This window comes from Heterocephalus glaber, unplaced genomic scaffold (assembly GCF_053883595.1).
Source record: "Heterocephalus glaber isolate CG9 unplaced genomic scaffold, H.glaber_assembly_v1.0 deba00001613, whole genome shotgun sequence".
Lineage (NCBI taxonomy): Eukaryota > Metazoa > Chordata > Mammalia > Rodentia > Bathyergidae > Heterocephalus > Heterocephalus glaber.
Genome location: NW_028258384.1, coordinates 33,457,772 through 33,471,171, shown reverse-complemented (window position 1 = coordinate 33,471,171; position 13,400 = coordinate 33,457,772). Strand labels below are relative to the sequence as shown.

General features: G+C 36.0%; 1 protein-coding gene across 5 annotated transcripts in view; it reads left to right on the top strand.

Annotated features, from left to right (window-relative positions):
• The window catches only part of Nup62cl (nucleoporin 62 C-terminal like), an 88,569-nt gene that overhangs the window by 10,698 nt on the left and 64,471 nt on the right, over positions 1–13,400 (top strand). The window lies entirely within an intron of this gene.

Sequence of the window (13,400 nt, the reverse complement as noted above, 5' to 3'; positions counted from 1 at the left end):
TGCCAGTTTCTAAATAATTAAGATTAAATAAAATACATTTAGCCTTTATTAAGGATTAATGAGAACATATTCATTACCTTGCTAAACCAAAATACAGTTAACAAAGAGTTCTGGCTTATAAGCCATGTAATCTTGTTTTTATTATAGATGCCTCAGATATTTTAGAACTTGGCAATTACACAGAGTGAGATGTTAATGCATTTTACTTTATAGTGCATTTTATTAAATTATGTTTTCAGAACTTTGGGGAATAACTAAAAAGGAAAATACATTTTAAACTATAGGTAGTACAGAAATAATTGATTTTTAGTAGTGCTCATATCAATTTTTATTAGTTGATATGGTGTTGTAGGGCATAAGAGAGAAGTAGAACATTGAAATTATGAAATTAAAGTATTTGGTTACTACCTTAGGGACATCATTTTAATTGTGTCAAAATGAATTTTTGGTGTTACAAATAATGCATGTCTGATATTAGAAAACAACTAGGAAATAAATATTTGAGTGTTGGCTCTGCCCTTTACTAGTTCTATGAAATTGAGCAAAGTCACTGTAACCTCTCAGTGCTTAAGTTGATATAGATAAAATGCTTAGAACCTTGTCTGGTGTGTAATAGGTACGCAATACATGTTGCTATTATTGTTTTTATGAAAATGTACATTTTATTTGTTCTTTAATCTTTAGTGATTTACAGTGAAAATATTTGTCATCTTCTTTTACATTATTTGATTAGCAATAGGACTGACTTCAAGTTATTTATTGATTGATTATATTTGTGTGTGTGTGTGTGAAAAAATAAGAGAGATGGGGAGAGAGAAAGAAGAGAAAATCAATTTCCTCTTTGTGTCCTTTGCTCAGTTTTCTAGTATGGTGCTTATCTTTTCTCCATTGATATGTGATTGTAGTATCTTAACACTTTGATATTTCTATAAGCATTATTTTTCTTAGATTTTTATAGATATTTAAAATATTTTAAAAACTCTAATCTTAATGTAAAATTAAGAATTTATTTTAACATAATTGTAGATTCTCTTGCAGTTGTATGCAATAACACAAAGATCTCGTACACCTTTTACTCAGTTTTTCTCAGTGGTAGCATCTTGCATAACTAGTCAATATCACTACCAGGATAGATATTGATACAGTCAGGATATGTGTAGAATATCTCTATCACTGCAAGGATCCCTCCCTCATTTTGCCCTTTTATAGTAGTATTCACTTTTCTGCTTTTAATCTACCAACCATTAACCTGTTTTCCATTAGTATAATTGTCATTTCAAAATAGTTATATATTTCAATCCCCAGCAACACATATACACAAGAGTTATATACACTGAACCATACAGTATGTAGCCTTTTGGGAATGACTTTTTCCACTCAGCATAATTTTATGAAGAGTTCCAGATCACTGTGTGTATCAATTCTTTATTTCATTTTGTTGCTTCATACTATCCAATTGTATGGATTTACTATATAGTTTAACTATTTGCCCATTGGTGTGTTGCTATAACAATATCTCAGACTGAGTAACTTATAAAGAAGTTATTATGTCTTACAGTTCTGGAGGCTGAGAAGTACAGGGGCCTACATCTAGTAAAGGCCTTCATTCTGTGTCACCACATGGCAGAAAGTATCATGTGAGCAAGAGAGAGAGAAAAGGAGGCCAAAAATCATCCTTTTTTTTTTTTTTCGATACGATGAATCTAATTCAGGACTTACCAGATAGGCATGATACCACTGAGCTACATCCCTGGCCCCAAATCATCCTTTTATAATGAACTAACTACCACAAAACTGACATGAATCTATTTATGAGAGCAGAGTCTTCATGAACGAATCATATCTTTTGGCCCCACCTCTTAATGTGATTGCATTGAGGATTAATTTTCCCACAGGTGACCTTTGGGGAACACATTCAAGCTATAGCACCTGCAGGTAGATATTTGTATTGTTCCTACATTTTGGCTATTAAAAGTAAATCTGCTATAAATATTTTGTATAGGTTTTTAAAATTTTTGAACATGTCTTTATTTCTCTGTAATAAATACCCAGGAATGTAATCACTGGGTCATATGGTAGTTGCGTATTCAGTTTAAGAAGCTGTCAAATGCTTTCTGAGGTTGTCTGTACCATTTCTCGCTGGCAATATTTGTGGGATCCAGTTTCTTGGGATCCTCATTATTATTTGGTGTTATCACTATTTTTTAAATGTTAGCTTCTTATATATAATGATATTATATTGTGGTTTTAATTTACAATTTCCCTGATGGCTAATCATAGCTAATGATAATGACATCTTTTCCAGTGTTTATTTCTTGTCTGCTCATTTTTCTAGTCAAGAAAGCATTCAATATAACAATATATTATATGAGTCCTTTTGCATAGGGATTTGAGTAATGCCAGTGGATAATATGATTTTACATATCCATATTTTACTTCTGTGTTGTTCAAATGAGATTTTTTCTAATGTTAAATTTTATTTTATTGACCTTTTAAAAATCAATTCTATCACTTACTTTTCTATTGTTTTTGTTTCCAATTTCATTGATTTCTGCCTTTTAATTTTTTTCTTCTGCATGCTTTGGGCTTGTTTTGCTATTCCTTTTCTAGGTCCTCGAGAGCTTAAATTATTAATTAAACTTCTTTTCTAATAAATGTCTACATTTTCTACTATAAATTTACTATCACTACTGCTTTAACTGTATTGCACAAATGTTGATATTTTAATTTCCACTCAGCTTAGTATATTCTTCACTTCCTTTGGGCTTTCTATGTTGATCCATTTTAGAAGTGTGTTTAGTTTCCAAATGTTGGGAGATCTTCCTGTTAACTTTTTGTTGCTGATTTCTAGTTTGATTTGACTACAATTGAAGAACACATCCAGTATTATTTTAATTCTTAAATCATTTTAAATTTATTGAAATTTTCATGGCCTAATATTGTTGGTCTTGGTACTATATTTGTTACACAGATAATTGAAAAGAATGTATACTCTGCTTTTTTTGGTGAATGCCAATTAGATCATGATAGTTAATGGTGTTCTTGAGTTCTTTGGTATCCTTGCTTATTTTCTGATTCACCATAAATTGGCAAGAGGGAGGTGTTTACTCTGTGTAATAGTGAACTTATTACGCCTTTTGGTTTTATCAACTTTTGTTTGACATATCTTTGAGATTTTTTATTTGACACATTGTCATATGATAACTAAGACATTTTAGAGGATTGGCTCTTTTATCATTATGTAGTATGACCCTATGTTTGTGATAATTTTCTTTGCTCCAAAGTCTATTTTATCTGATAATAATATACCCACTTTTAATATTGCATGGTAGCTTTCTTTAATTTTTAATTTTCAGTCTGCTTATATCATTATTTTCAAAATGAGTTTCTTGCAGATGACATATAGTTAGGCAATGCTTTTTGATTCCCTCTGTGAATCTCTTTTTTTAATTAGTATATATAGGCCACTTATAATCATTGCTGTCTTAAGTCTGTCATCTCTTTTTTTACCTCATTTGTTATGTTTTTTCATTTCTCTGTTTTCCACTTTCTGACTTCCTTTTGGTTACCTAAACATTTCTTAAAATTCTATTTTGATTTATCTGTAGTGCTTTTTAAAGTATCTCTTTGTATAGCCTTTTTAGTGGTTGCTCTAGGAATTATGTATACAGTCTATTAGTGTCGTGTTTACCAATTTGAGTGGAATGTAGGAACATTTTCTTCATGTGTATCCCTTAACCTTTCCCAATTTATAATGTAATTATCTTAAATATTTCCTCTATACACATTTAGAACCACATCAGATAGGGTTATAATTTTTTTGCTTCAACCCTCAAACATAATTAAGAAACTTTAAGATAAGAAAGAAAGCCTATCGTATTTACTGATATTTGCTGTTTTATTCCTTGTTTCTTCCTTCCTTAGGTTTCAAGATTGTTCCTTATTCATTCTTTTATCATATTCTTTCTCTTTAGAGAACTCTCTTTAGCTGTTCGTTAAAATGGTTGCTGACAACAAAATTCTCTGTGGTTCTCTTCATCTTTCAGTGTCCTGATTTCCTCTTCATTACTGGAAGATATTTTCATTAGTTATAAGTCAACATGTTTGTAGTTTTAGTATTTGAAAAGTATTGGACTACTACTTCCTATTGCTTCCACAATTTCTCATGAGAAATCCATTGTCATTCAAATACTTTTTCTGTATTGGTTAGATGCCATTTTTCTTTTGTGGCTTTCAAATGTATTTATTTTTCAGAAGTTTAATTATTAATGTTATAGTAAGGTAAAACACTGTGGTGTCTATTAAGTATATTTGTTCAAAGGTGTGGCTCAGCTCTGATATTTCTTTGTTGATTTTTTGTTTCACTGATCTGTCTCTTTGTAAAAGTAGGGTGTTGAGGTAACCTACTAAGATTCTGTAGGTGTTTATTTGATTTTTTCTATACAGTAGTATAGTTGTGTGTTCCAGTATTCAGTGCATATATTTTTACAAGTGTTATCTTTTCTTTATTGTTACCTTAACTAGTATATAGTGAGTTTCTTTGCCTCTTCTGACCAGCTTTAGTTTGAAGTTTACTCCGTCTGAGAGTAAAATTGCTACCCCTGCTTGCCTTTGGGGTCCTGGTGCATGAAATACTGTTTTTAATCTTTAGATTTTTAATCTATGAATATCTTTTTGGATTAGATGAGTTTCTTGAATGCAACAGACTATTGGATTCTGCTTTTTGACCCATTCTACCAATCTCTGTCTTTTACTGAAAAGTTGAGACCATTAAAGTTGAGTTACTGAAGGGTATTGATTTAGTCCTGGCATTGTGTTCTTTTTTTGTTGATGCCCCCTTTATTTTTCTCTTTTTGTTTATCTATTTCCCTTCCTTGATGTATTCAGTACATATGCATTTTTGGCTTTCTTGGCTTTGTCTAGGATATTCTTGAGTAATTTTTAGAGTGCTGGTTTTGTGTTCATGTATTTCTTAAGTTGTCCTTTTTCATGGTATGTTCTTTATTTCTCCATCTATTTTGAAAGATATTGTTGCAGGCTATATTAATATAGGTTGAAAGTTGTTTATTTTTAGAGCTTGAAATATTTCACTCCAGGCTTTTATAGCCTTTCAAGTTTGCATTGAGAAGTCTGCTGTAATCCTGATTGGTTTACTTTTATACATGATGTTTTGCTTTTCTCTGACAACCTTTAAGATTCTGTCTTTTTGTTGGAAATCTGGGTTTTTTATTTTTTATTTTTTTGGAACCGGGGACTGAACTCAGGTCCTTCTGCTTGCAGGGCAGGTGGCAGAACCACTGAGCTAAATTCCTGGCCCAACATCTGGTATTTTGACTAAGATGTGTCATGCAGAGCTTCTTTTTTCTTTTCTTTTTTTTTTCCCCTTTTTTAAAAATTAAATTCTTTTATTGGTACATTGTAGGTATACAACACAATTACATTTCTCATTGGGAATTGTACCTTTACATAATGCATCTTGGTTCTTATTTTTTCCCCATTACTAGCCCTTCCTTCACGCCCTCCACCTTTGCCTATTTACAAAGACTTTATTTCCATTTTTTTGCATTTCTCATCATTTTTTCTTTCCCTTCTTTCCTTTCCCTTGCCCCTCCCACTACCCCTACCCCTTTGGACCTTTTCTTCCTATTTTGCATTATCGATTATTCATTCTAATCATTGGTACACTTTAGGTATACAATATAATGACATTCATCATTGGAAATTTGCACCTTTATAGTCTCTCTTGGTTCTTATTTTTCACCCTTGCCCAGCCCTCCCTTCCACACCCCCATTCCTCCCTATTTACAAAGATTTTGTTCCTATTTTTCCATTTTCTCATATTAATCCCATTCCCTTCTGTCCTTTCCCCTAGCCCTCCCACTTCCTTCTCCTTTGCCCCTTTTCTTCCGATTTCACATTACCTATTATACATTTAGTCCATATTTACACTTTCAGTTTCTCACACCAGAGAAACTATTCGGGATTTATACATGTGTGTCCTATTTATTTCACTTAAGAGTGTCGCCTCAATGTGCATCCACTTAGCTATAAATGTCTCTAATTTCTCATTTTTTATGGCTGAGTAGTACTCCATTTTATTAAAAAACCACATTTTCTTGATCCAGTCTCCAGTTGATGGGCATTTGGGCTGTTTCCAAGTTTTAGCTATTACAAACTGTGCTGCTATGGACATGGGAGCACATATATCACTGTGCTATGAGTCTTTTAATTCTTTGGGGAAGATCCCCAGCAGTGGAATAGTGGGGTCAAATGGGACTTCCAGTCCTAGTTTTTTGAGGTATCTCCATACTGATTTCCACAGTGCTTGCACCAGTCTACACTCCCACCAGCAGTGGAGAAGGGTTCCTCTTTCCCCACAGCCCCACCAGCATTTGTTATTGGTTGATTTCATGATAGCAGCCATTGTTTCTAGAGTGAAGTGGAATCTCAGCATTGTTTTCATTTGCATCTCTCAAGTGACCAGTGATGTTGAACATTTTTTCATGTATTTATTTGCCATTTCTACTTCTTTGTCTGAGAAATGTCTGTTCATTGCAGATGCCCATTTTCAGATTGGGTCTTTAAATTTGGGAGGTCTGATCTTTTTAAGTTCTTTATAGATTCGAGATAGTAGACCTTTGTCTGAGGAAGCAGGTAAAGATTTTATCCCACATTGTGGGTTGTCTCTTCACACTGCTGGTGGTTTCTCTTGCTGTGCAGAAGCTTTTTAATAAGGAGAGATCCCACTTGTTGATTGTTTGTGCTAGTTCACAGGCAACTGAGGTTTTGTTTATAAAATCTTTTCCTACACCAATGTCTTCAAGGGTTCTACCTAACCTCTGTTCCAACTGGTTCAGAGTTTCTATTTTAATATTTAGATCTTTAATCCATTTTGATTTTAGTTTAGTGCATGGCGAGAGATATAGGTCTAGTTTTAATCTTTGGCAAGTTGAAGCCCAATTTTTCCAGCACCATTCATTAAAGAGGCTATCTTTCCTCCAGTGAGGGTGTTTGGCTCCTTTGTCGAAGATGAGATGGCTGAGTGTGTCTGGAGTTGTTTCTGCATCTTCTAATCTGTTCCACTGGTCCTCAAGTCTGTTTCTTTGCCAGTACCATGCTATTTTTATCACAGTGGCTTTGTAGTATAGTTGCAGGTTGGGGATTGTGATACCCCCTGCCATGTCTCTGTTACCTAGAATTGCTTTTGCTATCCTGGGAATCTTCTTGTTCCAAATGAATTTTTGGATTGTTTTCTCAAGGTCCATGAAGTATGTTACTGGGATCTGAATTGGAATTGCATTAAATCTATATAGCAGTTTTGGAAGTATGGCCATTTTCACTATATTAATCCTTCCTACCCAGGAGCAGGGGATATCTGTCCATTTTCTGATATCATCTTCAATCTCTCTTTTCAGAGTGCCATAGTTTTCAGAGAAGAGGTCTTTGATTTCTTTCGTTAGGTTGTTTCCTAGGTATTTCAGTTTTTTGGGTGCTATTGTGAAATGAATTATTTGCCCTATTTCTCTCTCAGTGAGTCTGTTGTTCCTGTAGAGGAAAGCTATTGAGTTTTGTGTGTTGACCTTGTATCCAACTACTTGACTGAATTTGGTTATTAAGCCTAGAAGACTTTTGGTGGAGTTCTTGGAGTCTTCTATAGAGAGTATCATGTCATTTGCAAATAATGACAATTTGATTTCTTCATTTCCTACCTTTATTCCTTTTATTTCTTTCTCTCATCTAATTGCTGTGGCTAATGTTTCCAGAACTATATTGAACAAGAGTGGTGATAGTGGACATCCTTGTCTTGTTCCTGATTTGAGTGTGAAGGATTTCAGTTTTTGACCATTTAGTATGATATTGGCTGTTGGTTTTTCATAGATGGCTTCTATCAGTTTGAGGTAGAGACCATCTATTCCAATTTTTGTAGGGTTTTTATCATAAATGCATGTTGGATTTTGTCAAATGCTTTTTCTGCATCTATGGAGATAATCATATGGTTTTTGTCCTTGGCTCTATTGATATAGTGTATTACATTGATTGATTTGCATATGTTGAACTATCCCTGCATCCCTGGGATGAATCCCACTTGATCAGGGTGTATGATCTTCTTGATGATCTCCTACATTCTGTTTGCCATTATCTTATTAAGGATTTTTGCATCTATGTTCATTAGTGAGATTGGCCTATAGTTCTCCTTTTTGGTTGGGTCTTTCTCTGCTTTGGGGATCAAGGTGATGCTTGCTTCCAGGAATGAATTTGGGAGTATTGCTTCCCTTTCAATTTCATTGAAGAGTTTAAACAGTAGCAGCAGCAGTTCCTCTCTAAATGTCTTGTAGAATTCAGCAGTGATGCCATCAGGGCCTGGGCTTTTCTTAATTGATAAGTTTTTAATTACATTTTCAATTTCATTGGTTGATATTGAGTTGTTCAGAATTTTTAGGTCTTCTTCATTCAACTTTGGTAATTCATATGTATCTAGGAATCTGTCCATTTCTTCTGTGTTGTCCATCTTATTGGCATATAGGTTCTGGAAGTAGGTATTGATGATCCTCTGGATTTCTGCTGGGTCTGTTGTCATTTCACCCTTTTCATTCCTAATTGCATGGACTTGGGCCTTTTCTTTCCTTTTTCTGACAAGGTTGGCTAAGGGTTTGTCAATTTTGTTGATTCTTTCGAAAAACCAACTCTTGGCTTCATTGATTTTTTGTATCGTTCTCTTAGTCTCCATTGCATTGATTTCTCCTCTGATCTTTATCATTTCCTCCTTTGTATGAGCTCTGGGGTTGTCCTGTCCTGCTCTTCTTTTTCTAGAAGCTTGAGGTTCAGCATCAGGTTGTTTAATTGGGCTTGTTCTTTTTTCCTAATATGCCTATTCACTGCTATGAATTTCCCTCATAAGACTGCTTTCATTGTGTCCCATAGATTGCGATATGTTGTATTGTCATTGTCATTTAATTGAAGGAACTGTCTGATTTCTTCTTTAATTTCCTCTGTGACCCATTGGTTATTCAGAAGTGTGTTGTTCCATTTCCACATGTTTATGAAATTTTTTGAGTTTCTTTTGCTGTGGATCTCCAATTTCATTGCACTATGGTCTGATAATATACAGGGGATAACTTCAATTCCTTTGCACTTCCTTAAACATGTTCTATGTGTGAGTATGTGGTCTATTTCGGAGAATGTCCCATGTGCAGCTGAGAAGAATGTGTATTCTGATTTTGTGGGGTGGAAGACTCTGTAAACATCTGTTAAGTTCATTTGTTCAAGAGTTCGATTGAGTTCTAGTGTTTCATTACTTATTTTTTGTCTAGTTGATCTATCTATTTGTGACAGTGGGGTGTTGAGGTCCCCCACTACAGTTGTATTAGTGCATATATGACTTTTCATGTCCATTAGTATTTGTTTTATATAGTTGGGTGCACTAGTGTTTGGTGCATAGATATTTATGATTGTCATCTCTTCCTCTTGGATTGTTCCCTTTACAAGGATGTAGTGTCCTTCTTCATCTCTCTTAATCAGTGTTGGTTTGAAATCTACTTGATCTGCCAAGAGGATAGCTACTACTGCTTTTTGGGGGGTTCCCGTCACATGGAGTATTGTTTTCCACCCTTTAACTTTCAGTGTATGAGTTTCCTTTTGAATTAAGTGTGTTTCTTGTATGCAGCATATTGTTGGATTTTGGTTCTTGACCCATTCTGCCAGTCTGTTTCTTTTGATTGGTGAATTCAGACCATTAACATTGATGGTTATAACTGAAACGTATTGACTTATCATTGTCATGACTTTTTCTTTTAGTTGGATTCTCCCCCTTTACATTTAATTTCTTGTCATGCCAGATGGGTTCATTCTGCTTTGCTTCCTGGGGTTGTGATCCTCAATGTCTGCTCCTAGGATATTGTGTAAAGTTCTTTGGAGTGCTGGTTTAGTATTCATGAAGTTCCTAAGGTGCTCTCTGTCATGAAAGTATCTTATTTCTCCATCAATTTCGAAAGATAGTTTTGCAGGGTCCATCAATCTGGGTTGGAGGCTGTTTTCTTTTAGGGCTTGGAATATGTCCCTCCAAGAGCTTCTTTTTTCATGGTAGTTAGTTGGTGTTCTGTAAGCCTCACTTACTGTATGTTGAAATCTTTCCTTACACTTGGAAAGTTTTCTATGATGATTTGTATAAATAAATTTTTTTAATTTCATGTGTGCTGTCTTCTAATTTCTCTCTAACTCCAATTAGCCTTAGGTTGATCTTCTTTCCATTGTCTATTAGATGTTGGATGACTTTTTTCTTGTTCTCTTTTCATATGTAAAGCTTCTCCAAATAATTCATTGTAATTTACCATTTTGTCCTTGATTTCAGAAACCTTTCTTTCACATTGATCATTTCTGCAATTTATGAATTGCACATATACTTTTTTATTTCTGGTGTTTCTGTCTGGCATGTTTTTGTGGAGTCTGTATATTTGATGAATTTTCCATTCAGGTTTTGAACCATTTTGCTCAGTTCTTTCATTTTTGCATTTGTTTCTCCCATATCCACATTAGCTTGTATGATATTTCCGTGAAATTTGAGTCATGTCATCTTTGAACTCGGCAAGTTTCTTTACCTCTTCTTAATCAATTTGTAAAGCCTCACTGCCTGGTATTGCTTTCCTCTTCATTGTTGCTCCCTGCATCTGCCTTGGGAGAGTTGGGAGAACTTGGGGGCTTTCTGTCATGGTTTGTGTCTAGATGTCCCCCTAAAACTTCATGCAGTCATCAGTGGGGATTTTTGGAGGTGGCTGGATCTGGAGTGAGGGATGCTGGGATCAAGGATGTATGATCATTAAATTAATCCACTGATTGGTTTGGCATAGTTCTGGGAAGGATTAAGGGTGTCCTACCTTGGGTGGGAGTGCTACTCGTCCTAATGGAGGGTAGCCTGGATAAAATATAAGGGACAGAAAGAGGGTCACTGTTTGTCATTTGTCATTTGCTGCTTGCTGCCTTCTGCCCACCATGAATTGTTTCTCCTCTGCAATGCCCCTCTGGCATGCCACTCTGCCTTGGAGCCAGTCAACTATGAACTGAAACCTCTACAAACTGTGAGCCAAATAAACCTTTCCTCTTTTAACTATGGGTGTCAGATAATTTTGTCTCAGAAATGAAAAAAGTAACTAAGACACCTTTTGTTACCGTGTGTGTGTGTGTGTGTGTGTGTTTGTGTGTGTGTGTGGTGCTGACGGTTGAAGTCAAATAGTGTGAGGAGAGATTGTAGTTCATATGAATGTATAATCTGTCTTCTGGTGATGTGTTGTGGCTTTATTTGTCCACAGATAGTGTTGACACCTTCAGCTAGTTCAGTTAAATGGTTTGGACCTGGTCACCCTGTTGTGAAGAGAGAATTACTCCTGGCTATAACATCATCATCAGATCTGACCATGTGTCATTTATATGTGTTAAACCTTACATACACACTTTCACCCTTTATCAGTACTGTATATAAGCTATACTATATTGTTATTAGAAGCTAGTCTGCAATGTGGAAGGAGAAAGGAAGAGAAGAAATGGAGGGATGGGTAAAAGAGGGGTGTAAGTCAGTAGAAGGAGAGTAGGTAGGAAAAATTAGATGGGGGTCAGACTCTATTGGAGGTCTTTCATAGTTAAAATAAAGGGTTAGTGTTCAGGTTTTTAGGAAGATACTTGTGGGAGTGGGGGTGGCATATAGGAGGAGTTAGGTGTAATTTGGAAGTGAAGAAAACTGCAAGGTTGTCAGAATCTATTGATATACTTTTGCACCTTTATGGTGAAGAAGTGGCAGGGGAAGACAAGGGGATAGGTAAAATAAAGAAGAGCAAAAACAATAAAATATAGAGGACAGAAGTCATACCAGAGAAGATAGGAAAGACTGGTAGAGAACAGAATATATGAAACAAAAGCTTTAAAAAAATAATTTTAAAAGTGAGATAAATGTGTAGAGACTTAGAAAATAGTATTGCTACAAAAGCTAGTATTGAAAAAAAGGAGTAGGGAGAAGAGATAAGAATAGAGAGAGACTATAAACAACACCTACATCAAAGCAAAAAGAAAAGGGAAAAAAGAAAACACATGCACAACACACACATGCACAAATCTGCCTGGAACTCAGATCAACCAGAGAATGTACATGCAATTCCTATGTCATCACTATGCCATAAAGCTTGACTGTCCACACAACTCCCTTCTTGCCTTACTTGTGGTCCATTTGCATGGAAGTACACTACTTTCCCCTCTGTCTATGGTGAGGGGTGTCAGTTTCTTTGATCCCAACTTCTTAATGCAGGCTGGGCTTTGAGCATGGTTAACTTCAATTCTTTAGTCTCGGGCCTACCACCTCAATTAATTTGAGAGGAGAAGGATGAGAAACAGTGACACTGAGCACTCCTTCACCTTCTGCCCATGCCTTTTGCTACCTGTTTCCCTTTGTGCTGGACAAACCTCCAATTTTTTTTTTTGTCACCAGCAGTTCTCTGCCCCAGCTTGACCTGTCTTTTCCTTTGCACTCAAGTCCCCAAATGACCCTTTCTCCGAATTCCCCTTTCCAGGTAGCAAGCAGAATCTGACATGGTCCCCCGATTTGGTTTAAAGACTTACTCCCCACCCCTGCCGTGAGAGATAGTCGCTGTTCAAGATTTCCTGCTAACTCAGACTTTTCTGATCTTTATGAGAATGACAGGGAAGAGTTCACTGTGGACTAACTGATCTGTGTCATTCCTCCTCATCTCTAAGGATGTGTGATCAGTGGTGGGTCCTTGCTTGTGGACTCAGTGGTTGTCATTTGCCCTGTTTATCTTCTCCCTGCCTGGGGTGGGGAGGGCTTCCCTTGCCTGCATTGAGCACTGGAGTGGATGTCAACAGGTATGCAGCATTCCCCAGCGTTTGGGGGATAGTTATGGGGAGAAGAGGCCGATATATGCAGTCTGTCCCAGGACTCTAGCCTCGGCAGCACTACTAGTTCAGTCCCTCAAGCTGTATGGGAAACTTTCATGATGGCTGCCTCCTAGAGGAGCGAGAGCATGGGCTGTGCGGACCAGTTGTGGTGGTGCTACTTCCCTGTGGTTTGGTGTACTTGTATGGACTTTCAAATTAATTTTCCGTCTCAGGATGTAAGCATCACCACCATTTCAGCATACTTGTATTTTCAGTGAATCTTCTCTGAGTATGTATGACATAACTCCTTCTCTAGTCAGCCATGTTGGCTGGATCTTGTCTCTACAACTCTTAAATCATCAAATTAGGTTCAAACCCCAGCAATTAGCCTCAGTTCCACTTGAAAGATGAGTCTAGAAGTCAGGAAATAACAAACCAGTCCAAAGTGAGAGAAATCAACAGCCACATTCCGGAAACTGCAGACCTTAGATGGAGCTCATGCATTTCTATATTTTTAAACACAA